This window comes from Antedon mediterranea, chromosome 10 (genome assembly GCF_964355755.1).
Source record: "Antedon mediterranea chromosome 10, ecAntMedi1.1, whole genome shotgun sequence".
Taxonomy (NCBI): domain Eukaryota; kingdom Metazoa; phylum Echinodermata; class Crinoidea; order Comatulida; family Antedonidae; genus Antedon; species Antedon mediterranea.
Genome location: NC_092679.1, coordinates 15,236,941 through 15,256,380, shown reverse-complemented (window position 1 = coordinate 15,256,380; position 19,440 = coordinate 15,236,941). Strand labels below are relative to the sequence as shown.

The following is a 19,440-nucleotide window of genomic DNA, read 5'->3' as shown; positions in this document are numbered from 1 at the left end:
TTAATCCATTTAAATTACGAATAAATATGGTAATAAGCACAAAGCTAGTGGTAACATGTTGAATGCCTAAGCACATTATTGGTAACATGTTGAATACAAAAGCACATTATTGGTAACATGTTGAATACCTAAGCACATTACTGGTAACATGTTAAATACTTAAGCACATTATTTGTAAACATGTTGAAAACCTAAGCACATATTGGTAAACATGTTGAATACCAAAGCATATTATTGGTAAACATGTTGAATACCTAAGCACATTTACGGTAAACATGTTGAATACCTAAGCACATTATTGGTAAACATGTTGAATACCTGAGCACATTATGGGTAAACATGTTGAAAACCGGCTAAGCACATTATGGGTAAACATGTTGAATACCTAAGCACATTATTGGTTAACATGTTGAATATCTAAGCACATTATTGATAAACATGTTGAATACCTAATTTTAAAAGGATATATGTTTTTCAATAAAAAGAAATCAATTAAACAAAACAGGTTCCACCCGGGCTCGAACCGGGGACCTTCTGCGTGTGAAGCAGACGTGATAACCACTACACCACGCAACCGATTGTATAAGAATAACGCTGTGATTTACACATTTTTGTGAAGCAAATTGAATAACAAAAACCCACAAAATCAAAAAACTCAAATGTAAAAGCTAGGAAGGAGGTGTTAAAAACATATAATAATGGCAGAATCCACAAATAAAAAATGAAGAAATAGGTTTCGCCCGGGCTTGAATCGGGGACCTTCCGCGTGTGAAGCAGACGTGATAACCACTACACTACGAAATCGCTTGTAAGTATAATGCTGTCATTTACACATTTTTGCGAAGCGAATTGAATAACAAAAAACGACAAAAACAAACTAACATGTAAAAGCTTGGAAGGAGGTGTTAAAAACATATAATCCGCAAATAAATAATGAAGAAATAGGTTTCGCCCGGGCTCGAACCAGGGACCTTCTACGTGTTAAGCAGGCGTGATAACCACTACACTACGAAACCACTTGCACCAACCAACAATGTGCGTTACACACAGTTTTTTAATCTGTTTAAATTACAAATAAATATGGTAATAAGCACAAAACCCCAAAAAACAGGTGTAAAAGTGATAATTACCGATTACACAAAATAAGTATATTAAAAAAGTAATAAAAATAAGATATACTGTACGGTATATTATATTGCGATACAGTACTTTTCACCATAATGTTAAAAAAATAGGTTTCGCCCGGGCTCGAACCGGGGACCTTCTGCGTGTTAAGCAGACGTGATAACCACTACACCACGAAGCCACATATAACAACGTAACGCTGTGGTGTGGATTACACATTGTTGCTACTTAATTGATCAAATTAATTAATAAAAAAGCACGAAAATAAACCAAAATTTAAAATTTAGGACGGCAAAATCTTAAAAGAAATATGTATATCGATAAATGGATGAATCAGTAAATTAAGTTTTTAATTAATAATTTTAAAAGATATTTTTCAATAAAAAAAAAATTAAGAAAAAAATAGGTTTCGCCCGGGCTCGAACCGGGGACCTTCTGCGTGTTAAGCAGACGTGATAACCACTACACCACGAAGCCGGATATAACAATATAACGCTGTGGTGAGAGTTATACATTGTGGCTTTTTAATTAAAAAAATTAATTAACAAAATAACACAAAAACAAACCAAAATTTAAAAGCTAGGAAGGCAACTCTTGAAAGAAATATGTATATCAATAATGCATGAATCATTAAATTAAGTTTTTTTATTAATAATTAATTTTAAAAAGATATTTTTTCAATAAAAAGAATTGATAAAAAATCAGGTTTCGCTCGGGCTCGAACCGGGGACCTTCTGCGTGTGAAGCAGACGTGATAACCACTACACTACGAAACCTCGTACAGGAACAACGTACTTTACACAAAGTTTTTTAATCTGTTTAAATTACAAATAAATATGGTAATAAGCACAAAATCCCAAAAAAACAGGTGTAAAAGTGATAATTACCGATTACACAAAATAAGTATATTAAAAAAGTAATAAAAATAAGATATACTATACGGTATATTATATTGCGTATACAGTACTTTTCACCATAATGTTAAAAAAATAGGTTTCGCCCGGGCTCGAACCGGGGACCTTCTGCGTGTTAAGCAGACGTGATAACCAATACACTACGAAGCCCCTTAAAATAACATAACGCTGAATCAGTAAATTAAGTTTTTAAATAATAATTTAAAAAATGTATCTTTCAATAAAAAAAAAACTAATTAATCAAAAAACAGGTTCCATCCGGGCTAGAACCGGGGACCTTCTGCGTGTAAAGCAGACGTGATAACCACTACACTACGAAACCACGTACAGCACCAACGTAGTTTACATACAGTTTTTTAATCCATTTAAATTACGAATAAATATGGTAATAAGCACAAAGCTAAATAAACATGTGTAAAAGTGATAAAACATGTTGAATACTTAAGCACATTATTGGTAAACATGTTGAATACATAAGTGGTAACATGTTGAATGCCTAAGCACATTATTGGTAACATGTTGAATACAAAAGCACATTATTGGTAACATGTTGAATACCTAAGCACATTACTGGTAACATGTTGAATACCTAAGAACATTATTGGTAAACATGTTGAATACCTAAGCACATATTGGTAAACATGTTGAATACCAAAGCACATTATTGGTAAACATGTTAAATACCTAAGCACATTTACGGTAAACATGTTGAATACCTAAGCACATTATTGGTAAACATGTTGAATACCTAAGCACATTATGGGTAAACATGTTGAATACCAGCTAAGCACATTATGGGTAAACATGTTGAATACCTAAGCACATTATTGGCTAACATGTTGAATATCTAAGCACATTATTGGTAAACATGTTGAATACCTAATTTTAAAAGGATATATGTTTTTCAATAAAAAGAAATCAATTATTATAATAACGTTGTGAGTTACACATTTTTGAAAAGCAAATTAAATAACAAAATACCACAAAAGCAAACTAAAATTTAAAAGCTAGGACGGAGGCCTTAAAAATATATAGGTATATCAATAATGACGGAATCCGCAAATAAAATATTTAAAAAATGTATCTTTCAATAAAAAAAAAACTAATTAATCAAAAAACAGGTTCCATCCGGGCTAGAACCGGGGACCTTCTGCGTGTAAAGCAGACGTGATAACCACTACACTACGAAACCACGTACAGCACCAACGTAGTTTACATACAGTTTTTTAATCCATTTAAATTACGAATAAATATGGTAATAAGCACAAAGCTAAATAAAAATGTGTAAAAGTGATAAAACATGTTGAATACTTAAGCACATTATTGGTAAACATGTTGAATACCTAAGCACATTATTGGTAAACATGTTGAATACATAAGTGGTAACATGTTGAATGCCTAAGCACATTATTGGTAAACATGTTGAATACCAAAGCACATTATTGGTAAACATGTTAAATACCTAAGCACATTTACGGTAAACATGTTGAATACCTAAGCACATTATTGGTAACATGTTGAATACCTAAGCACATTACTGGTAACATGTTGAATACCTAAGAACATTATTGGTAAACATGTTGAATACCTAAGCACATATTGGTAAACATGTTGAATACCAAAGCACATTATTGGTAAACATGTTAAATACCTAAGCACATTTACGGTAAACATGTTGAATACCTAAGCACATTATTGGTAAACATGTTGAATACCTAAGCACATTATGGGTAAACATGTTGAATACCAGCTAAGCACATTATGGGTAAACATGTTGAATACCTAAGCACATTATTGGTTAACATGTTGAATATCTAAGCACATTATTGGTAAACATGTTGAAAACCTAATTTTAAAAGGATATATGTTTTTCAATAAAAAGAAATCAATTAAACAAAACAGGTTCCGCCCGGGCTCGAACCGGGGACCTTCTGCGTGTGAAGCAGACGTGATAACCACTACACCACGAAACCGATTGTATAAGAATAACGCTGTGATTTACAAATTTTTGTGAAGCAAATTGAATAACAAAAAACCACAAAATCAAAAAACTCAAATGTAAAAGCTAGGAAGGAGGTGTTAAAAATATATAGTAATGGCAGAATCCGCAAATAAAAAATGAAGAAATAGGTTTCGCCCGGGCTCGAACCGGGGATAACCACTACACCACGAAGCCGGATATAACAATATAACGCTGTGGTGAGGGTTACACATTGTGGCTTTTTAATTAAACAAATTAATTAACAAAAAAACACAAAAACAAACCCAAATTTAAAAGCTAGGAAGGCAACTCTTGAAAGAAATATGTATATCAATAATGCATGAATCATTAAATTAAGTTTTTTTATTAATAATTAATTTTAAAAAGATATTTTTTCAATAAAAAGAATTGATAAAAAATCAGGTTAAAATCAAATTAAATAACAAAATACCACAAAAGCAAACTAAAATTTAAAAGCTAGGACGGAGGCCTTAAAAATATATAGGTATATCAATAATGACGGAATCCGCAAATAAAATATTTCAATTAATAATTTTAAAAAGATATACTGTATGTATATTTTTCAATTACAAAAAATATGTCAAATTCGCAACTTCAGTACTTTAGATTTTTTTTTAAATTTCTATAAAATACCATGGTCCTCTAATATGGTATACTTTAAGTCAATCCTTACTAAATTCTAATAACTTAAATAAATTCAAGTCCAGTTATAAATATTTCATTTTATCACAGTACAGATCCAATTAATTTATCTTCTTTTATCTGCAAATGAAAATGATTAGTACATGTATTGGACGTTTGTCCTCTTGTTGTTTGTATTTCCTATAGCGTAATTGTAAATTATAAACAAATATGGTAATAAGCACAAAGCTAAATAAACATGTAAATGATTCCACAAAAAAGTAGTAAAAACAAAATAAAACGAGATAAACTCTTTATCATATTACGAATACAGTACTTTTTACCATAATGTAAAAAAAAATATAGGTTTCGCCCGGGCTCGAACCGGGGACCTTCTGCGTGTTAAGCAGACGTGATAACCACTACACCACGAAGCCACATATAACAACGTAACGCTGTGGTGTGGATTACACATTGTTGCTACTTAATTGATCAAATTAATTAATAAAAAAGCACAAAAATAAACCAAAATTTAAAAGTTAGGACGGCAAAATCTTAAAAGAAATATGTATATCGATAAATGGATGAATCAGTAAATTAAGTTTTTAATTAATAATTTTAAAAGATATTTTTCAATAAAAAAAAAATTAAGAAAAAAATAGGTTTCGCCCGGGCTCGAACCGGGGACCTTCTGCGTGTTAAGCAGACGTGATAACCACTACACCACGAAGCCGGATATAACAATATAACGCTGTGGTGAGGGTTATACATTGTGGCTTTTTAATTAAAAAAATTAATTAACAAAATAACACAAAAACAAACCAAAATTTAAAAGCTAGGAAGGCAACTCTTGAAAGAAATATGTATATCAATAATGCATGAATCATTAAATTAAGTTTTTTTATTAATAATTAATTTTAAAAAGATATTTTTTCAATAAAAAGAATTGATAAAAAATCAGGTTTCGCTCGGGCTCGAACCGGGGACCTTCTGCGTGTGAAGCAGACGTGATAACCACTACACTACGAAACCTCGTACAGGAACAACGTACTTTACACAAAGTTTTTTAATCTGTTTAAATTACAAATAAATATGGTAATAAGCACAAAATCCCAAAAAAACAGGTGTAAAAGTGATAATTACCGATTACACAAAATAAGTATATTAAAAAAGTAATAAAAATAAGATATACTATACGGTATATTATATTGCGTATACAGTACTTTTCACCATAATGTTAAAAAAATAGGTTTCGCCCGGGCTCGAACCGGGGACCTTCTGCGTGTTAAGCAGACGTGATAACCAATACACTACGAAGCCCCTTAAAATAACATAACGCTGAATCAGTAAATTAAGTTTTTAAATAATAATTTAAAAAATGTATCTTTCAATAAAAAAAAAACTAATTAATCAAAAAACAGGTTCCATCCGGGCTAGAACCGGGGACCTTCTGCGTGTAAAGCAGACGTGATAACCACTACACTACGAAACCACGTACAGCACCAACGTAGTTTACATACAGTTTTTTAATCCATTTAAATTACGAATAAATATGGTAATAAGCACAAAGCTAAATAAACATGTGTAAAAGTGATAAAACATGTTGAATACTTAAGCACATTATTGGTAAACATGTTGAATACATAAGTGGTAACATGTTGAATGCCTAAGCACATTATTGGTAACATGTTGAATACAAAAGCACATTATTGGTAACATGTTGAATACCTAAGCACATTACTGGTAACATGTTGAATACCTAAGAACATTATTGGTAAACATGTTGAATACCTAAGCACATATTGGTAAACATGTTGAATACCAAAGCACATTATTGGTAAACATGTTAAATACCTAAGCACATTTACGGTAAACATGTTGAATACCTAAGCACATTATTGGTAAACATGTTGAATACCTAAGCACATTATGGGTAAACATGTTGAATACCAGCTAAGCACATTATGGGTAAACATGTTGAATACCTAAGCACATTATTGGCTAACATGTTGAATATCTAAGCACATTATTGGTAAACATGTTGAATACCTAATTTTAAAAGGATATATGTTTTTCAATAAAAAGAAATCAATTAAACAAAACAGGTCCCACCCGGGCTCGAACCGGGGACCTTCTGCGTGTAAAGCAGACGTGATAACCACTACACCACGAAACCGATTGTATAAGAATAACGCTGTGATTTACAAATTTTTGTGAAGCAAATTGAATAACAAAAAACTACAAAATCAAAAAACTCAAATGTAAACGCTAGGAAGGAGGTGTTAAAAATATATAGTAATGGCAGAATCCGCAAATAAAAAATGAAGAAATAGGTTTCGCCCGGGCTCGAACCGGGGACCTTCTGCGTGTTAAGCAGACGTGATAATCACTACACCACGAAGCCGGATATAACAATATAACGCTGTGGTGAGGGTTACACATTGTGGCTTTTTAATTAAACAAATTAATTAACAAAAAAACACAAAAACAAACCCAAATTTAAAAGCTAGGAAGGCAACTCTTGAAAGAAATATGTATATCAATAATGCATGAATCATTAAATTAAGTTTTTTTATTAATAATTAATTTTAAAAAGATATTTTTTCAATAAAAAGAATTGATAAAAAATCAGGTTTCGCCCGAGCTCGAACCGGGGACCTTCTGCGTGTGAAGCAGACGTTATAACCACTACACCACGAAACCGCTTGTTATAATAACGTTGTGAGTTACACATTTTTGAAAAGCAAATTAAATAACAAAATACCACAAAAGCAAACTAAAATTTAAAAGCTAGGACGGAGGCCTTAAAAATATATAGGTATATCAATAATGACGGAATCCGCAAATAAAATATTTAAAAAATGTATCTTTCAATAAAAAAAAAACTAATTAATCAAAAAACAGGTTCCATCCGGGCTAGAACCGGGGACCTTCTGCGTGTAAAGCAGACGTGATAACCACTACACTACGAAACCACGTACAGCACCAACGTAGTTTACATACAGTTTTTTAATCCATTTAAATTACGAATAAATATGGTAATAAGCACAAAGCTAAATAAACATGTGTAAAAGTGATAAAACATGTTGAATACTTAAGCACATTATTGGTAAACATGTTGAATACCTAAGCACATTATTGGTAAACATGTTGAATACATAAGTGGTAACATGTTGAATGCCTAAGCACATTATTGGTAACATGTTGAATACAAAAGCACATTATTGGTAACATGTTGAATACCTAAGCACATTACTGGTAACATGTTGAATACCTAAGAACATTATTGGTAAACATGTTGAATACCTAAGCACATATTGGTAAACATGTTGAATACCAAAGCACATTATTGGTAAACATGTTAAATACCTAAGCACATTTACGGTAAACATGTTGAATACCTAAGCACATTATTGGTAAACATGTTGAATACCTAAGCACATTATGGGTAAACATGTTGAATACCAGCTAAGCACATTATGGGTAAACATGTTGAATACCTAAGCACATTATTGGTTAACATGTTGAATATCTAAGCACATTATTGGTAAACATGTTGAAAACCTAATTTTAAAAGGATATATGTTTTTCAATAAAAAGAAATCAATTAAACAAAACAGGTTCCGCCCGGGCTCGAACCGGGGACCTTCTGCGTGTGAAGCAGACGTGATAACCACTACACCACGAAACCGATTGTATAAGAATAACGCTGTGATTTACAAATTTTTGTGAAGCAAATTGAATAACAAAAAACCACAAAATCAAAAAACTCAAATGTAAAAGCTAGGAAGGAGGTGTTAAAAATATATAGTAATGGCAGAATCCGCAAATAAAAAATGAAGAAATAGGTTTCGCCCGGGCTCGAACCGGGGATAACCACTACACCACGAAGCCGGATATAACAATATAACGCTGTGGTGAGGGTTACACATTGTGGCTTTTTAATTAAACAAATTAATTAACAAAAAAACACAAAAACAAACCCAAATTTAAAAGCTAGGAAGGCAACTCTTAAAAGAAATATGTATATCAATAATGCATGAATCATTAAATTAAGTTTTTTTATTAATAATTAATTTTAAAAAGATATTTTTTCAATAAAAAGAATTGATAAAAAATCAGGTTAAAATCAAATTAAATAACAAAATACCACAAAAGCAAACTAAAATTTAAAAGCTAGGACGGAGGCCTTAAAAATATATAGGTATATCAATAATGACGGAATCCGCAAATAAAATATTTCAATTAATAATTTTAAAAAGATATACTGTATGTATATTTTTCAATTACAAAAAATATGTCAAATTCGCAACTTCAGTACTTTAGATTTTTTTTTAAATTTCTATAAAATACCATGGTCCTCTAATATGGTATACTTTAAGTCAATCCTTACTAAATTCTAATAACTTAAATAAATTCAAGTCCAGTTATAAATATTTCATTTTATCACAGTACAGATCCAATTAATTTATCTTCTTTTATCTGCAAATGAAAATGATTAGTACATGTATTGGACGTTTGTCCTCTTGTTGTTTGTATTTCCTATAGCGTAATTGTAAATTATAAACAAATATGGTAATAAGCACAAAGCTAAATAAACATGTAAACGATTCCACAAAAAAGTAGTAAAAACAAAATAAAACGAGATAAACTCTTTATCATATTACGAATACAGTACTTTTTACCATAATGTAAAAAAAAATATAGGTTTCGCCCGGGCTCGAACCGGGGACCTTCTGCGTGTTAAGCAGACGTGATAACCACTACACCACGAAGCCACATATAACAACGTAACGCTGTGGTGTGGATTACACATTGTTGCTACTTAATTGATCAAATTAATTAATAAAAAAGCACAAAAATAAACCAAAATTTAAAAGTTAGGACGGCAAAATCTTAAAAGAAATATGTATATCGATAAATGGATGAATCAGTAAATTAAGTTTTTAATTAATAATTTTAAAAGATATTTTTCAATAAAAAAAAAATTAAGAAAAAAATAGGTTTCGCCCGGGCTCGAACCGGGGACCTTCTGCGTGTTAAGCAGACGTGATAACCACTACACCACGAAGCCGGATATAACAATATAACGCTGTGGTGAGAGTTATACATTGTGGCTTTTTAATTAAAAAAATTAATTAACAAAATAACACAAAAACAAACCAAAATTTAAAAGCTAGGAAGGCAACTCTTGAAAGAAATATGTATATCAATAATGCATGAATCATTAAATTAAGTTTTTTTATTAATAATTAATTTTAAAAATATATTTTTTCAATAAAAAGAATTTATAAAAAATCAGGTTTCGCTCGGGCTCGAACCGGGGACCTTCTGCGTGTGAAGCAGACGTGATAACCACTACACTACGAAACCTCGTACAGGAACAACGTACTTTACACAAAGTTTTTTAATCTGTTTAAATTACAAATAAATATGGTAATAAGCACAAAATCCCAAAAAAACAGGTGTAAAAGTGATAATTACCGATTACACAAAATAAGTATATTAAAAAAGTAATAAAAATAAGATATACTATACGGTATATTATATTGCGTATACAGTACTTTTCACCATAATGTTAAAAAAATAGGTTTCGCCCGGGCTCGAACCGGGGACCTTCTGCGTGTTAAGCAGACGTGATAACCAATACACTACGAAGCCCCTTAAAATAACATAACGCTGAATCAGTAAATTAAGTTTTTAAATAATAATTTAAAAAATGTATCTTTCAATAAAAAAAAAACTAATTAATCAAAAAACAGGTTCCATCCGGGCTAGAACCGGGGACCTTCTGCGTGTAAAGCAGACGTGATAACCACTACACTACGAAACCACGTACAGCACCAACGTAGTTTACATACAGTTTTTTAATCCATTTAAATTACGAATAAATATGGTAATAAGCACAAAGCTAAATAAACATGTGTAAAAGTGATAAAACATGTTGAATACTTAAGCACATTATTGGTAAACATGTTGAATACATAAGTGGTAACATGTTGAATGCCTAAGCACATTATTGGTAACATGTTGAATACAAAAGCACATTATTGGTAACATGTTGAATACCTAAGCACATTACTGGTAACATGTTGAATACCTAAGAACATTATTGGTAAACATGTTGAATACCTAAGCACATATTGGTAAACATGTTGAATACCAAAGCACATTATTGGTAAACATGTTAAATACCTAAGCACATTTACGGTAAACATGTTGAATACCTAAGCACATTATTGGTAAACATGTTGAATACCTAAGCACATTATGGGTAAACATGTTGAATACCAGCTAAGCACATTATGGGTAAACATGTTGAATACCTAAGCACATTATTGGCTAACATGTTGAATATCTAAGCACATTATTGGTAAACATGTTGAATACCTAATTTTAAAAGGATATATGTTTTTCAATAAAAAGAAATCAATTAAACAAAACAGGTCCCACCCGGGCTCGAACCGGGGACCTTCTGCGTGTAAAGCAGACGTGATAACCACTACACCACGAAACCGATTGTATAAGAATAACGCTGTGATTTACAAATTTTTGTGAAGCAAATTGAATAACAAAAAACTACAAAATCAAAAAACTCAAATGTAAACGCTAGGAAGGAGGTGTTAAAAATATATAGTAATGGCAGAATCCGCAAATAAAAAATGAAGAAATAGGTTTCGCCCGGGCTCGAACCGGGGACCTTCTGCGTGTTAAGCAGACGTGATAATCACTACACCACGAAGCCGGATATAACAATATAACGCTGTGGTGAGGGTTACACATTGTGGCTTTTTAATTAAACAAATTAATTAACAAAAAAACACAAAAACAAACCCAAATTTAAAAGCTAGGAAGGCAACTCTTGAAAGAAATATGTATATCAATAATGCATGAATCATTAAATTAAGTTTTTTTATTAATAATTAATTTTAAAAAGATATTTTTTCAATAAAAAGAATTGATAAAAAATCAGGTTTCGCCCGAGCTCGAACCGGGGACCTTCTGCGTGTGAAGCAGACGTTATAACCACTACACCACGAAACCGCTTGTTATAATAACGTTGTGAGTTACACATTTTTGAAAAGCAAATTAAATAACAAAATACCACAAAAGCAAACTAAAATTTAAAAGCTAGGACGGAGGCCTTAAAAATATATAGGTATATCAATAATGACGGAATCCGCAAATAAAATATTTAAAAAATGTATCTTTCAATAAAAAAAAAACTAATTAATCAAAAAACAGGTTCCATCCGGGCTAGAACCGGGGACCTTCTGCGTGTAAAGCAGACGTGATAACCACTACACTACGAAACCACGTACAGCACCAACGTAGTTTACATACAGTTTTTTAATCCATTTAAATTACGAATAAATATGGTAATAAGCACAAAGCTAAATAAACATGTGTAAAAGTGATAAAACATGTTGAATACTTAAGCACATTATTGGTAAACATGTTGAATACCTAAGCACATTATTGGTAAACATGTTGAATACATAAGTGGTAACATGTTGAATGCCTAAGCACATTATTGGTAACATGTTGAATACAAAAGCACATTATTGGTAACATGTTGAATACCTAAGCACATTACTGGTAACATGTTGAATACCTAAGAACATTATTGGTAAACATGTTGAATACCTAAGCACATATTGGTAAACATGTTGAATACCAAAGCACATTATTGGTAAACATGTTAAATACCTAAGCACATTTACGGTAAACATGTTGAATACCTAAGCACATTATTGGTAAACATGTTGAATACCTAAGCACATTATGGGTAAACATGTTGAATACCAGCTAAGCACATTATGGGTAAACATGTTGAATACCTAAGCACATTATTGGTTAACATGTTGAATATCTAAGCACATTATTGGTAAACATGTTGAAAACCTAATTTTAAAAGGATATATGTTTTTCAATAAAAAGAAATCAATTAAACAAAACAGGTTCCGCCCGGGCTCGAACCGGGGACCTTCTGCGTGTGAAGCAGACGTGATAACCACTACACCACGAAACCGATTGTATAAGAATAACGCTGTGATTTACAAATTTTTGTGAAGCAAATTGAATAACAAAAAACCACAAAATCAAAAAACTCAAATGTAAAAGCTAGGAAGGAGGTGTTAAAAATATATAGTAATGGCAGAATCCGCAAATAAAAAATGAAGAAATAGGTTTCGCCCGGGCTCGAACCGGGGATAACCACTACACCACGAAGCCGGATATAACAATATAACGCTGTGGTGAGGGTTACACATTGTGGCTTTTTAATTAAACAAATTAATTAACAAAAAAACACAAAAACAAACCCAAATTTAAAAGCTAGGAAGGCAACTCTTAAAAGAAATATGTATATCAATAATGCATGAATCATTAAATTAAGTTTTTTTATTAATAATTAATTTTAAAAAGATATTTTTTCAATAAAAAGAATTGATAAAAAATCAGGTTAAAATCAAATTAAATAACAAAATACCACAAAAGCAAACTAAAATTTAAAAGCTAGGACGGAGGCCTTAAAAATATATAGGTATATCAATAATGACGGAATCCGCAAATAAAATATTTCAATTAATAATTTTAAAAAGATATACTGTATGTATATTTTTCAATTACAAAAAATATGTCAAATTCGCAACTTCAGTACTTTAGATTTTTTTTTAAATTTCTATAAAATACCATGGTCCTCTAATATGGTATACTTTAAGTCAATCCTTACTAAATTCTAATAACTTAAATAAATTCAAGTCCAGTTATAAATATTTCATTTTATCACAGTACAGATCCAATTAATTTATCTTCTTTTATCTGCAAATGAAAATGATTAGTACATGTATTGGACGTTTGTCCTCTTGTTGTTTGTATTTCCTATAGCGTAATTGTAAATTATAAACAAATATGGTAATAAGCACAAAGCTAAATAAACATGTAAACGATTCCACAAAAAAGTAGTAAAAACAAAATAAAACGAGATAAACTCTTTATCATATTACGAATACAGTACTTTTTACCATAATGTAAAAAAAAATATAGGTTTCGCCCGGGCTCGAACCGGGGACCTTCTGCGTGTTAAGCAGACGTGATAACCACTACACCACGAAGCCACATATAACAACGTAACGCTGTGGTGTGGATTACACATTGTTGCTACTTAATTGATCAAATTAATTAATAAAAAAGCACAAAAATAAACCAAAATTTAAAAGTTAGGACGGCAAAATCTTAAAAGAAATATGTATATCGATAAATGGATGAATCAGTAAATTAAGTTTTTAATTAATAATTTTAAAAGATATTTTTCAATAAAAAAAAAATTAAGAAAAAAATAGGTTTCGCCCGGGCTCGAACCGGGGACCTTCTGCGTGTTAAGCAGACGTGATAACCACTACACCACGAAGCCGGATATAACAATATAACGCTGTGGTGAGAGTTATACATTGTGGCTTTTTAATTAAAAAAATTAATTAACAAAATAACACAAAAACAAACCAAAATTTAAAAGCTAGGAAGGCAACTCTTGAAAGAAATATGTATATCAATAATGCATGAATCATTAAATTAAGTTTTTTTATTAATAATTAATTTTAAAAATATATTTTTTCAATAAAAAGAATTTATAAAAAATCAGGTTTCGCTCGGGCTCGAACCGGGGACCTTCTGCGTGTGAAGCAGACGTGATAACCACTACACTACGAAACCTCGTACAGGAACAACGTACTTTACACAAAGTTTTTTAATCTGTTTAAATTACAAATAAATATGGTAATAAGCACAAAATCCCAAAAAAACAGGTGTAAAAGTGATAATTACCGATTACACAAAATAAGTATATTAAAAAAGTAATAAAAATAAGATATACTATACGGTATATTATATTGCGTATACAGTACTTTTCACCATAATGTTAAAAAAATAGGTTTCGCCCGGGCTCGAACCGGGGACCTTCTGCGTGTTAAGCAGACGTGATAACCAATACACTACGAAGCCCCTTAAAATAACATAACGCTGAATCAGTAAATTAAGTTTTTAAATAATAATTTAAAAAATGTATCTTTCAATAAAAAAAAAACTAATTAATCAAAAAACAGGTTCCATCCGGGCTAGAACCGGGGACCTTCTGCGTGTAAAGCAGACGTGATAACCACTACACTACGAAACCACGTACAGCACCAACGTAGTTTACATACAGTTTTTTAATCCATTTAAATTACGAATAAATATGGTAATAAGCACAAAGCTAAATAAACATGTGTAAAAGTGATAAAACATGTTGAATACTTAAGCACATTATTGGTAAACATGTTGAATACATAAGTGGTAACATGTTGAATGCCTAAGCACATTATTGGTAACATGTTGAATACAAAAGCACATTATTGGTAACATGTTGAATACCTAAGCACATTACTGGTAACATGTGGAATACCTAAGAACATTATTGGTAAACATGTTGAATACCTAAGCACATATTGGTAAACATGTTGAATACCAAAGCACATTATTGGTAAACATGTTAAATACCTAAGCACATTTACGGTAAACATGTTGAATACCTAAGCACATTATTGGTAAACATGTTGAATACCTAAGCACATTATGGGTAAACATGTTGAATACCAGCTAAGCACATTATGGGTAAACATGTTGAATACCTAAGCACATTATTGGCTAACATGTTGAATATCTAAGCACATTATTGGTAAACATGTTGAATACCTAATTTTAAAAGGATATATGTTTTTCAATAAAAAGAAATCAATTAAACAAAACAGGTCCCACCCGGGCTCGAACCGGGGACCTTCTGCGTGTAAAGCAGACGTGATAACCACTACACCACGAAACCGATTGTATAAGAATAACGCTGTGATTTACAAATTTTTGTGAAGCAAATTGAATAACAAAAAACCACAAAATCAAAAAACTCAAATGTAAACGCTAGGAAGGAGGTGTTAAAAATATATAGTAATGGCAGAATCCGCAAATAAAAAATGAAGAAATAGGTTTCGCCCGGGCTCGAACCGGGGACCTTCTGCGTGTTAAGCAGACGTGATAATCACTACACCACGAAGCCGGATATAACAATATAACGCTGTGGTGAGGGTTACACATTGTGGCTTTTTAATTAAACAAATTAATTAACAAAAAAACACAAAAACAAACCCAAATTTAAAAGCTAGGAAGGCAACTCTTGAAAGAAATATGTATATCAATAATGCATGAATCATTAAATTAAGTTTTTTTATTAATAATTAATTTTAAAAAGATATTTTTTCAATAAAAAGAATTGATAAAAAATCAGGTTTCGCCCGAGCTCGAACCGGGGACCTTCTGCGTGTGAAGCAGACGTTATAACCACTACACCACGAAACCGCTTGTTATAATAACGTTGTGAGTTACACATTTTTGAAAAGCAAATTAAATAACAAAATACCACAAAAGCAAACTAAAATTTAAAAGCTAGGACGGAGGCCTTAAAAATATATAGGTATATCAATAATGACGGAATCCGCAAATAAAATATTTAAAAAATGTATCTTTCAATAAAAAAAAAAATAATTAATCAAAAAACAGGTTCCATCCGGGCTAGAACCGGGGACCTTCTGCGTGTAAAGCAGACGTGATAACCACTACACTACGAAACCACGTACAGCACCAACGTAGTTTACATACAGTTTTTTAATCCATTTAAATTACGAATAAATATGGTAATAAGCACAAAGCTAAATAAACATGTGTAAAAGTGATAAAACATGTTGAATACTTAAGCACATTATTGGTAAACATGTTGAATACCTAAGCACATTATTGGTAAACATGTTGAATACATAAGTGGTAACATGTTGAATGCCTAAGCACATTATTGGTAACATGTTGAATACAAAAGCACATTATTGGTAACATGTTGAATACCTAAGCACATTACTGGTAACATGTTGAATACCTAAGAACATTATTGGTAAACATGTTGAATACCTAAGCACATATTGGTAAACATGTTGAATACCAAAGCACATTATTGGTAAACATGTTAAATACCTAAGCACATTTACGGTAAACATGTTGAATACCTAAGCACATTATTGGTAAACATGTTGAATACCTAAGCACATTATGGGTAAACATGTTGAATACCAGCTAAGCACATTATGGGTAAACATGTTGAATACCTAAGCACATTATTGGTTAACATGTTGAATATCTAAGCACATTATTGGTAAACATGTTGAAAACCTAATTTTAAAAGGATATATGTTTTTCAATAAAAAGAAATCAATTAAACAAAACAGGTTCCGCCCGGGCTCGAACCGGGGACCTTCTGCGTGTGAAGCAGACGTGATAACCACTACACCACGAAACCGATTGTATAAGAATAACGCTGTGATTTACAAATTTTTGTGAAGCAAATTGAATAACAAAAAACCACAAAATCAAAAAACTCAAATGTAAAAGCTAGGAAGGAGGTGTTAAAAATATATAGTAATGGCAGAATCCGCAAATAAAAAATGAAGAAATAGGTTTCGCCCGGGCTCGAACCGGGGATAACCACTACACCACGAAGCCGGATATAACAATATAACGCTGTGGTGAGGGTTACACATTGTGGCTTTTTAATTAAACAAATTAATTAACAAAAAAACACAAAAACAAACCCAAATTTAAAAGCTAGGAAGGCAACTCTTAAAAGAAATATGTATATCAATAATGCATGAATCATTAAATTAAGTTTTTTTATTAATAATTAATTTTAAAAAGATATTTTTTCAATAAAAAGAATTGATAAAAAATCAGGTTAAAATCAAATTAAATAACAAAATACCACAAAAGCAAACTAAAATTTAAAAGCTAGGACGGAGGCCTTAAAAATATATAGGTATATCAATAATGACGGAATCCGCAAATAAAATATTTCAATTAATAATTTTAAAAAGATATACTGTATGTATATTTTTCAATTACAAAAAATATGTCAAATTCGCAACTTCAGTACTTTAGATTTTTTTTTAAATTTCTATAAAATACCATGGTCCTCTAATATGGTATACTTTAAGTCAATCCTTACTAAATTCTAATAACTTAAATAAATTCAAGTCCAGTTATAAATATTTCATTTTATCACAGTACAGATCCAATTAATTTATCTTCTTTTATCTGCAAATGAAAATGATTAGTACATGTATTGGACGTTTGTCCTCTTGTTGTTTGTATTTCCTATAGCGTAATTGTAAATTATAAACAAATATGGTAATAAGCACAAAGCTAAATAAACATGTAAACGATTCCACAAAAAAGTAGTAAAAACAAAATAAAACGAGATAAACTCTTTATCATATTACGAATACAGTACTTTTTACCATAATGTAAAAAAAAATATAGGTTTCGCCCGGGCTCGAACCGGGGACCTTCTGCGTGTTAAGCAGACGTGATAACCACTACACCACGAAGCCACATATAACAACGTAACGCTGTGGTGTGGATTACACATTGTTGCTACTTAATTGATCAAATTAATTAATAAAAAAGCACAAAAATAAACCAAAATTTAAAAGTTAGGACGGCAAAATCTTAAAAGAAATATGTATATCGATAAATGGATGAATCAGTAAATTAAGTTTTTAATTAATAATTTTAAAAGATATTTTTCAATAAAAAAAAAAAAATTAAGAAAAAATAGGTTTCGCCCGGGCTCGAACCGGGGACCTTCTGCGTGTTAAGCAGACGTGATAACCACTACACCACGAAGCCGGATATAACAATATAACGCTGTGGTGAGGGTTACACATTGTGGCTTTTTAATTAAACAAATTAATTAACCAAAAAAACACAAAAACAAACCAAAATTTAAAAGCTAGGAAGGCAACTCTTGAAAGAAATATGTATATCAATAATGCATGAATCATTAAATTAAGTTTTTTTTTTATTAATAATTAATTTTAAAAAGATATTTTTCAATAAAAAGAATTGATAAAAAAAATCAGGTTCCGCCCGGGCTCGAACCGGGGACCTTCTGCGTGTAAAGCAGACGTGATAACCACTACACCACGAAACCAATTACAGCAACTCTAATGAAAATTGCGATGTTAATCAAATTGAGGGCGCTTTTTGCAAATTGGAGTTCCGAGTTGTTGGAGTTCAATATACTGTACTAGGCATTGAATGACAACCTAATCATATTTCTCTGATTAAAGACCTGTAAACCATGTAAAGGCAAATAATTATCGATAACTATGATTTCACTATTAAAATTAATCTAATGATTACAAGGATACCGGGAATGCCGCTTTGTTTTATGTCAAAATTTCTTTCTATTGATATTTATCTATCTATCTATAAAGTGAATAAAAATCAACATTATTAGGTCAATAAGGAATAGTTAATGTTGGTAACTGGAATATAGAATACATACATCTTAGGTCTAAGAGAAATATAAAAATATGACCGAATTTAAAGATATATCTTCCTTCTACAAATTTTTAAAAAAAATTATTTGTTGGATATGTCATTTTAATTTCACTTTGAGCAAAAACTGGATCGAAAAAATATCATTTACCTGAAAAAATGTAATTTAAAGCAAAAAATACTTAAATTGTCTGTCAGATGATGGTTTTTCATTAAAATAAACCATTTCTTTTCAATTCAATTCAATTCAATTCAATTCATACATATTACAATGTACAGATTACAAGAGATAATATACAATAATGTATAATAGTAAATCGGAATCATGGATACCATTGTTCATTTTAATTAATGACAATTAGTTGT

The 19,440-nt window shown here is 31.0% G+C and overlaps 42 non-coding genes across 42 annotated transcripts; all 42 read right to left on the bottom strand.

The window, feature by feature from the left end:
- Positions 1–503: 503 nt before the first annotated feature.
- Trnav-cac (transfer RNA valine (anticodon CAC)) lies at positions 504–576 on the bottom strand. Its single transcript has one exon. It is a non-coding gene; the product is annotated as a tRNA-Val (tRNA).
- Positions 577–943: 367 nt separating this feature from the next.
- Positions 944–1,016, bottom strand: Trnav-aac (transfer RNA valine (anticodon AAC)). Its single transcript has one exon. It is a non-coding gene; the product is annotated as a tRNA-Val (tRNA).
- Positions 1,017–1,233: 217 nt separating this feature from the next.
- On the bottom strand, positions 1,234–1,306 carry Trnav-aac (transfer RNA valine (anticodon AAC)). Its single transcript has one exon. It is a non-coding gene; the product is annotated as a tRNA-Val (tRNA).
- A 223-nt stretch (positions 1,307–1,529) lies between these two features.
- Positions 1,530–1,602, bottom strand: Trnav-aac (transfer RNA valine (anticodon AAC)). Its single transcript has one exon. It is a non-coding gene; the product is annotated as a tRNA-Val (tRNA).
- Positions 1,603–1,828: 226 nt separating this feature from the next.
- On the bottom strand, positions 1,829–1,901 carry Trnav-cac (transfer RNA valine (anticodon CAC)). Its single transcript has one exon. It is a non-coding gene; the product is annotated as a tRNA-Val (tRNA).
- A 215-nt stretch (positions 1,902–2,116) lies between these two features.
- Positions 2,117–2,189, bottom strand: Trnav-aac (transfer RNA valine (anticodon AAC)). The gene has a single exon. It is a non-coding gene; the product is annotated as a tRNA-Val (tRNA).
- A 99-nt stretch (positions 2,190–2,288) lies between these two features.
- Positions 2,289–2,361, bottom strand: Trnav-uac (transfer RNA valine (anticodon UAC)). Its single transcript has one exon. It is a non-coding gene; the product is annotated as a tRNA-Val (tRNA).
- A 797-nt stretch (positions 2,362–3,158) lies between these two features.
- On the bottom strand, positions 3,159–3,231 carry Trnav-uac (transfer RNA valine (anticodon UAC)). Its single transcript has one exon. It is a non-coding gene; the product is annotated as a tRNA-Val (tRNA).
- Positions 3,232–3,939: 708 nt separating this feature from the next.
- Positions 3,940–4,012, bottom strand: Trnav-cac (transfer RNA valine (anticodon CAC)). The gene has a single exon. It is a non-coding gene; the product is annotated as a tRNA-Val (tRNA).
- A 1,014-nt stretch (positions 4,013–5,026) lies between these two features.
- Positions 5,027–5,099, bottom strand: Trnav-aac (transfer RNA valine (anticodon AAC)). Its single transcript has one exon. It is a non-coding gene; the product is annotated as a tRNA-Val (tRNA).
- A 223-nt stretch (positions 5,100–5,322) lies between these two features.
- Trnav-aac (transfer RNA valine (anticodon AAC)) lies at positions 5,323–5,395 on the bottom strand. The gene has a single exon. It is a non-coding gene; the product is annotated as a tRNA-Val (tRNA).
- Positions 5,396–5,621: 226 nt separating this feature from the next.
- On the bottom strand, positions 5,622–5,694 carry Trnav-cac (transfer RNA valine (anticodon CAC)). Its single transcript has one exon. It is a non-coding gene; the product is annotated as a tRNA-Val (tRNA).
- A 215-nt stretch (positions 5,695–5,909) lies between these two features.
- On the bottom strand, positions 5,910–5,982 carry Trnav-aac (transfer RNA valine (anticodon AAC)). The gene has a single exon. It is a non-coding gene; the product is annotated as a tRNA-Val (tRNA).
- Positions 5,983–6,081: 99 nt separating this feature from the next.
- Positions 6,082–6,154, bottom strand: Trnav-uac (transfer RNA valine (anticodon UAC)). The gene has a single exon. It is a non-coding gene; the product is annotated as a tRNA-Val (tRNA).
- Positions 6,155–6,765: 611 nt separating this feature from the next.
- Trnav-uac (transfer RNA valine (anticodon UAC)) lies at positions 6,766–6,838 on the bottom strand. Its single transcript has one exon. It is a non-coding gene; the product is annotated as a tRNA-Val (tRNA).
- A 155-nt stretch (positions 6,839–6,993) lies between these two features.
- On the bottom strand, positions 6,994–7,066 carry Trnav-aac (transfer RNA valine (anticodon AAC)). The gene has a single exon. It is a non-coding gene; the product is annotated as a tRNA-Val (tRNA).
- Positions 7,067–7,292: 226 nt separating this feature from the next.
- Trnav-cac (transfer RNA valine (anticodon CAC)) lies at positions 7,293–7,365 on the bottom strand. The gene has a single exon. It is a non-coding gene; the product is annotated as a tRNA-Val (tRNA).
- A 199-nt stretch (positions 7,366–7,564) lies between these two features.
- On the bottom strand, positions 7,565–7,637 carry Trnav-uac (transfer RNA valine (anticodon UAC)). Its single transcript has one exon. It is a non-coding gene; the product is annotated as a tRNA-Val (tRNA).
- A 643-nt stretch (positions 7,638–8,280) lies between these two features.
- Trnav-cac (transfer RNA valine (anticodon CAC)) lies at positions 8,281–8,353 on the bottom strand. Its single transcript has one exon. It is a non-coding gene; the product is annotated as a tRNA-Val (tRNA).
- Positions 8,354–9,367: 1,014 nt separating this feature from the next.
- On the bottom strand, positions 9,368–9,440 carry Trnav-aac (transfer RNA valine (anticodon AAC)). The gene has a single exon. It is a non-coding gene; the product is annotated as a tRNA-Val (tRNA).
- A 223-nt stretch (positions 9,441–9,663) lies between these two features.
- On the bottom strand, positions 9,664–9,736 carry Trnav-aac (transfer RNA valine (anticodon AAC)). The gene has a single exon. It is a non-coding gene; the product is annotated as a tRNA-Val (tRNA).
- A 226-nt stretch (positions 9,737–9,962) lies between these two features.
- Positions 9,963–10,035, bottom strand: Trnav-cac (transfer RNA valine (anticodon CAC)). The gene has a single exon. It is a non-coding gene; the product is annotated as a tRNA-Val (tRNA).
- Positions 10,036–10,250: 215 nt separating this feature from the next.
- On the bottom strand, positions 10,251–10,323 carry Trnav-aac (transfer RNA valine (anticodon AAC)). Its single transcript has one exon. It is a non-coding gene; the product is annotated as a tRNA-Val (tRNA).
- A 99-nt stretch (positions 10,324–10,422) lies between these two features.
- Trnav-uac (transfer RNA valine (anticodon UAC)) lies at positions 10,423–10,495 on the bottom strand. Its single transcript has one exon. It is a non-coding gene; the product is annotated as a tRNA-Val (tRNA).
- A 611-nt stretch (positions 10,496–11,106) lies between these two features.
- On the bottom strand, positions 11,107–11,179 carry Trnav-uac (transfer RNA valine (anticodon UAC)). Its single transcript has one exon. It is a non-coding gene; the product is annotated as a tRNA-Val (tRNA).
- A 155-nt stretch (positions 11,180–11,334) lies between these two features.
- On the bottom strand, positions 11,335–11,407 carry Trnav-aac (transfer RNA valine (anticodon AAC)). The gene has a single exon. It is a non-coding gene; the product is annotated as a tRNA-Val (tRNA).
- A 226-nt stretch (positions 11,408–11,633) lies between these two features.
- On the bottom strand, positions 11,634–11,706 carry Trnav-cac (transfer RNA valine (anticodon CAC)). Its single transcript has one exon. It is a non-coding gene; the product is annotated as a tRNA-Val (tRNA).
- A 199-nt stretch (positions 11,707–11,905) lies between these two features.
- On the bottom strand, positions 11,906–11,978 carry Trnav-uac (transfer RNA valine (anticodon UAC)). The gene has a single exon. It is a non-coding gene; the product is annotated as a tRNA-Val (tRNA).
- Positions 11,979–12,621: 643 nt separating this feature from the next.
- Positions 12,622–12,694, bottom strand: Trnav-cac (transfer RNA valine (anticodon CAC)). The gene has a single exon. It is a non-coding gene; the product is annotated as a tRNA-Val (tRNA).
- Positions 12,695–13,708: 1,014 nt separating this feature from the next.
- Positions 13,709–13,781, bottom strand: Trnav-aac (transfer RNA valine (anticodon AAC)). Its single transcript has one exon. It is a non-coding gene; the product is annotated as a tRNA-Val (tRNA).
- Positions 13,782–14,004: 223 nt separating this feature from the next.
- Trnav-aac (transfer RNA valine (anticodon AAC)) lies at positions 14,005–14,077 on the bottom strand. The gene has a single exon. It is a non-coding gene; the product is annotated as a tRNA-Val (tRNA).
- A 226-nt stretch (positions 14,078–14,303) lies between these two features.
- On the bottom strand, positions 14,304–14,376 carry Trnav-cac (transfer RNA valine (anticodon CAC)). The gene has a single exon. It is a non-coding gene; the product is annotated as a tRNA-Val (tRNA).
- Positions 14,377–14,591: 215 nt separating this feature from the next.
- Positions 14,592–14,664, bottom strand: Trnav-aac (transfer RNA valine (anticodon AAC)). Its single transcript has one exon. It is a non-coding gene; the product is annotated as a tRNA-Val (tRNA).
- Positions 14,665–14,763: 99 nt separating this feature from the next.
- Trnav-uac (transfer RNA valine (anticodon UAC)) lies at positions 14,764–14,836 on the bottom strand. The gene has a single exon. It is a non-coding gene; the product is annotated as a tRNA-Val (tRNA).
- A 611-nt stretch (positions 14,837–15,447) lies between these two features.
- On the bottom strand, positions 15,448–15,520 carry Trnav-uac (transfer RNA valine (anticodon UAC)). The gene has a single exon. It is a non-coding gene; the product is annotated as a tRNA-Val (tRNA).
- Positions 15,521–15,675: 155 nt separating this feature from the next.
- Trnav-aac (transfer RNA valine (anticodon AAC)) lies at positions 15,676–15,748 on the bottom strand. Its single transcript has one exon. It is a non-coding gene; the product is annotated as a tRNA-Val (tRNA).
- Positions 15,749–15,974: 226 nt separating this feature from the next.
- Positions 15,975–16,047, bottom strand: Trnav-cac (transfer RNA valine (anticodon CAC)). Its single transcript has one exon. It is a non-coding gene; the product is annotated as a tRNA-Val (tRNA).
- A 199-nt stretch (positions 16,048–16,246) lies between these two features.
- Trnav-uac (transfer RNA valine (anticodon UAC)) lies at positions 16,247–16,319 on the bottom strand. The gene has a single exon. It is a non-coding gene; the product is annotated as a tRNA-Val (tRNA).
- A 643-nt stretch (positions 16,320–16,962) lies between these two features.
- Trnav-cac (transfer RNA valine (anticodon CAC)) lies at positions 16,963–17,035 on the bottom strand. The gene has a single exon. It is a non-coding gene; the product is annotated as a tRNA-Val (tRNA).
- A 1,014-nt stretch (positions 17,036–18,049) lies between these two features.
- Positions 18,050–18,122, bottom strand: Trnav-aac (transfer RNA valine (anticodon AAC)). Its single transcript has one exon. It is a non-coding gene; the product is annotated as a tRNA-Val (tRNA).
- Positions 18,123–18,347: 225 nt separating this feature from the next.
- Positions 18,348–18,420, bottom strand: Trnav-aac (transfer RNA valine (anticodon AAC)). Its single transcript has one exon. It is a non-coding gene; the product is annotated as a tRNA-Val (tRNA).
- Positions 18,421–18,651: 231 nt separating this feature from the next.
- Positions 18,652–18,724, bottom strand: Trnav-uac (transfer RNA valine (anticodon UAC)). Its single transcript has one exon. It is a non-coding gene; the product is annotated as a tRNA-Val (tRNA).
- Positions 18,725–19,440: the final 716 nt, after the last annotated feature.